The following is a 5338-nucleotide window of genomic DNA, read 5'->3' on the forward strand; positions in this document are numbered from 1 at the left end:
AACCTTAAGATAAGCAACTACTGATTTATCTACACCTGCATGCTGTGGCACTGCTTCCTCGAAGCAAAGGCTGGAATAGAATTTTCCTGGAGTATCTAGTTGATTGCTTGGAACTATGGAGATCAGGCATGAGACCAACAAAGCACAATATTCACCTCTAAAGGAGGCAGACATAAGCCAATGTAAGACTAAGCAGTCAGATCTTTAATTGCATAATTCAGGTGTTTTAGTTATGAGTTATTTAGTTATGAGCAGCCAAGTAGCTCATTGTGCTTAAGAAATTTATTACAATTCACAGAGAAGCCTATGGGAAGGACCATAGGATATTTCTATTTCTTCATGCGTGATAAGATTGAATATCTATCAGAAGAAATTACTATCATTGTTTCCCACCTAATTATCCACTGTTCTTTTAATTATTCATTGTAACTTTTTATATTTGTTAGTTATGTGTTAAAAATGCATATATTTTAGAAAAGTACACATTTTCACTATCCTAATCATATGCGTGTGTATATGTGTGTGCATGTGTATTCTTAAAATATATATTGAGTCAGACTCTGGAGTAGTGCCTGGAGTCTTGAACATAATACATATTTCTAAGTTCTTTCATTTTTATCCTATAACATAATACAAGGGTATTTACAGACTCTTAGCAATTGTGATGACTCTGACATACTCACATATTTTAGTGAATGACAGTGAATCATCCAGAGAGGACATTTTTTGAAATTAAAATTCCAATTTTCATTTTCTTTCCTTATGACATTTTCATTTTTAAATGACTCTCTTTTTAAAATGAAATACTTCTGTTCCTTAAATTTAATGTGTATTGTGTTAAAGAGAGGAGAGTAGAATTATTTTTCTTTTAAGTTTTATATTTGAAATTCTAAGATTCTTTGTATATAGGGTATGCAAGGGCCAAATAGAAGAGGTATGGATCTAGATTAATTTGTATATCAAAGCCATGCTCCCTGCTGGGTCTTTTGTCATCTTTCAGAATCTACCAGCATAGTTTTGAAGACAGAGCTGACAGTACTTGCATCTTTATTGATTGAATCTAGTGAATGGAGAGTATCAAGGAATCTTCGGTTTCTAGCTGGAAAAAAAAAATGCGTTAGAGGACGCACATATTTACTGAAAAAGGGAAACAGAGAGTGCGTTGAGATGCTCTAGAATGAAGGTTTATGCCCTACCCCCCCAATTCATATGTGTGTCCTAATCATCAGTGTGATGCTATTTGGAGGTGGGACTCTTTGGGAGATAATTAAATTATGAGGGTCAGCCCTCATGAATGGGATTAGTGTTGTTATAAGAAAAAAATGAGAGAGCTTGCTTCTTCTCTTTCTACTCTCCTCTATGTGAAGCTACAATGAGAAGACAGCTGTCTGCAAACTAGGAAGTACGATCTCACTAGATGCTGGATTTGCTAATGCCTTGATCATGGACTTCAGACTCTGCAACTGTGAGAAATTGTTTATTGTTCAAACACCGTCCCCCCCACCCCCGACCCAAAATAGCCTTGGGAGGAGCAGTCTTTCTTCAGCCAAAAAAATTTTTTAAAATGTCAAACATCGTAATATATACATAATTAAACATATATACAATAGTGCTTATTTTGACAGCACATATACTAAAACTGAGAAGATTAGCATGGCTCCTGAGCAAGGATAACACATAAATTCCTAAAGCATGTCATTAAAATAACAACAAAACAAATGAAACAAAAAAGATATATACAATTACATAGTAGATAAACCAGTCTCAATGCCAATGAGGAAGAGATGCATATACCTTTTGTAGGAGGCCCTGAAAAATCATATGGCATTAGGTAGGGCCATATAATCCACATGCAGAGAAGAAGAGCAAATATTTGGGAACAAGAATACAATCCATCACTAGACATACAGATACAGATAATTCACAAAGCATAAATAAGAATGACTAGCAACATGTACATATTTAGCCCCACTAGTAAAAAATGTAAATGAATAATATAGTGATGGAAAAACAAATTGTTTTAACTTCTCTGATGAAGATCTGACTTTAAATATCAGGACCTTTATTCCGGCATTACGTCTTGATCAGAAGTTAGAATAAAATAAAATAAATTCAAAATTACCACAATTATATTTATCACAGAGTCAGTTGAAATGAAACCCTTGGTTCATTTTGTGAAGAAACACACTTGAACGTATTAAGACACACATTATATTACCTGTCATTATTTCTGGTTATTTGAATAATAGGGGACTTGAATCAATTCACATTTTTTTCTAATTATTTATAAGTAACATATAGTGTATATAATTGAAATATATAAAATATATACTTTTTTTTCAAAGATGGAAAAATGCAAGCCCATAATTTTTAGTAGATATTGCCTACACAGGACATAATATTTTGTCTCTGTATACAAATCTAAAGAAAGACAAGTTAAAAATAGTTATCAAAGCTGGCTACTCTGGATAACCTCTTCTACAGTTCTGTCAAATAAAACATTTTTAGACATTTCAGACACACACACACTGTGCACCATTCACTAGCTCTCTGTCAGAGCCTTCTGTGTCCTATAATTTCAAACTCTAAAAATACTCAGTGGTGAAATATTGATTTCCTCTCTAGTTTCTGCTCGGACTTAAGTTGAATGCCTGGTAAGGATTCCACTCAGAAAATCAGTGCTTGACCCTGTGCTTTATTCTTTAGTGAAGAAACACATTGTATCTTTATACTTTCACCTCAGGTAGTCTGTGTCTTTTTCTTGACATTTGTGTTATATTCAAAGGAGGATCATTGTTTTGTTTTAAAACTAAGTAATGATAAATATCCAAAATGTGTACAGGTTTTCTAAAAAGGCAAACACATAGTAACAATAAGCCGGTAATTATATATGTTACTTGTAAGTGAATTGCAATGGATTAAACTAAGGAATGTTTATAAATTTCTAAAATTTCATGTGAATATTAGTTGCACCAAGTAACTAAATTATAATCTCCCTGAAACCAGGAATATTTATTTACTTTTTTTTTTTCAGTTTACCAGTATATTTGAAACTAAATTTTTTCCCCTCACAAGTAACAATATTATGCTTCAGGATTTCTTTAAATAGGTTAAGTGTTATTGTAAGCTTTTTTATTTTTTAATTTATTTATTTATTGGGTGATATTGATTAATGAAATACAGTAAGTTTCAGGTGTACAATTTAACAATGAGGCATATATATATTTATATATTATATATATGTTTATATATATTATATTATATATATGTTTATATATATTATATATATATATATATTGCATTGTGTGTCCCCCTCCCATAGATTTATTTCCGTCACTACGTATTTAACCCTTTTTATCCTGTCTAACTCCTTCCTCCCCGCTCTCTCCTCTCCTCTCCTCTCTGGTAATCACTAGTCTGTTGTCCAGGTCCATGAGTCTCTGCTTGTATGTCCCGCTCATTTGTTGCTTTTAGGTTTATAGCCCACCTATAAGAGATATTATGTGATTTTCAACATTTTTTGTCTGGCTTATTTCACAGCTTTACTCATTTTTTTGATTCATGTGTAGTATAGAGCTGGTGAGTCATAGAAAAGAAAAAAAGATCTAGTAGTTAAAACAAGCATATGTCTAAATTTAGTATATAATTTATTCATTTATTTTATCAGCAAATATTTGTTTAATTATTATATTATTAATTTATTATTATTATTGTTGTTGTTATTTTTAATGCCTATAGCATCTGGTATTTTAAGGTAGTCTCCCATCCAAGTACTAACCAGGCCCAACCCTGCTTAGTTTCTGAGATCAGACGAGATTGGGCACATTCAGGGTGGTATGGCCGTAAACTAATTATTAATTTATTAAATAGTTAAAGAGCTTAGTGGAAGACTATAATATTAAGTCAATGCTTTCAAGCAGTGGAAAGAAATGATCAATGAATATGAGGATTGCGACAATTTAGATAAACCAAACCTAATGCCACTGAGGCAAGGATGCATATACTTTCTGTAGGAGGCCTCAAAAGTCACATTTTGTCAGGTGACACAATTTGGGATAAAATAAGCTCCTAAAAGAGAAATGTTTTTACAGAATAATTATTTTCTAACAAATATGACTACAGATCAAATCACATAAAATAAATCGTCATTTCATTTAGAAACTTTCCAAGATAGCATGCAAACAGTTTGCAAAAAAGAGGCAAAAGTATTAGTTTTGTGTCATGAAGAAGATTACAATGTATCAACTACATGATATCTGCTTGAGTTAGTGTTCCACTGGTACTTTTCTTTGTCCTCATTGAATTTTCAGCTCTTTGCAATTATATATTGGCAACCAATAAGTATAAAAATTAACATGTCTGTCCTATTCCTTTTTGCAAGTGACACACTGAAGATTCTTCTAGATTAAGATTTTTTTGATATCTAAATATTGCTTGATTCTACATTTGAAACTGTGAAATTTCCATGATTTCTCCTTTGATCTGAGTTTTTATAATATATATTAGATATTGAACTGTAATCGACATGTATTAGTTGATTACTATATCTTATGGGGATTTAGAGAAAATTAAGGGAACATGATACTTAAATAAATATTTTACTCTTCAAATTTATTACAAATGAAATTTAGTTCATATGACAATGGAAAATTACCTATTTCGTAAATTATTAAATTAGAAATTATATTGATTTACTTTCTTGAAGAATATGTTTTCAATTTTATTATTTTTGTGTGTATCTTATTTAAGTAGAACTCAGACATTAATAGATGGGGAATTAGAAGTTTCTAAGAACTTTGTAATTTAATATTTTTCCACACTACAGTGATAAATAAATTTTTAAGTTTCAGTTTAATTAGCTAGACTTTCAAAAACATAGAGGGATATGTAAATAATTGAAATTGAATTTTAGATGCAGAAAAGGAGAAATATCCCAAACAGTATGATGTTGAATTTTTAATTAGTAACCGATAGGAAATATAGAGAAATAGTACATTATTTGAAGATTAAAATTGAGGAGCGTTAAAAACCTATTTTGTAAAGTAAATATCTTTATCTTTTAAGATTTTTACACAACTTTTTTGAAAACAAAATATTATAAAAATCTTCTTTTAAAAAATACAGTGATAAAAATGTAATTTATATTTATTTTCACAGGAAAAGAAAATTATCCTTGCTGTATTTGTAGATACTTTATACATTTCAATGTAAATTATTTAGCAAAATAACTAAGTCTAAATATGAGATTTAGTGAACATTCTCATAATAATATCTTTTAAAATTTACAGATTTTAAATAATAATCTAAGGATTGCAATGATTGCTATGGCTATGGCAAT

General features: G+C 30.5%; 2 pseudogenes; one reads left to right on the forward strand and one right to left on the reverse strand.

Annotated features, from left to right (window-relative positions):
• The first annotated feature begins 1609 nt into the window (after positions 1-1609).
• Positions 1610-1705, forward strand: LOC118609468 (annotated as a pseudogene).
• A 2024-nt stretch (positions 1706-3729) lies between these two features.
• On the reverse strand, positions 3730-3848 carry LOC118609637 (annotated as a pseudogene).
• Positions 3849-5338: the final 1490 nt, after the last annotated feature.

The sequence above is a fragment of the Rousettus aegyptiacus genome, unplaced genomic scaffold (assembly GCF_014176215.1).
Source record: "Rousettus aegyptiacus isolate mRouAeg1 unplaced genomic scaffold, mRouAeg1.p scaffold_m13_p_11, whole genome shotgun sequence".
Taxonomy (NCBI): Eukaryota; Metazoa; Chordata; class Mammalia; order Chiroptera; family Pteropodidae; genus Rousettus; species Rousettus aegyptiacus.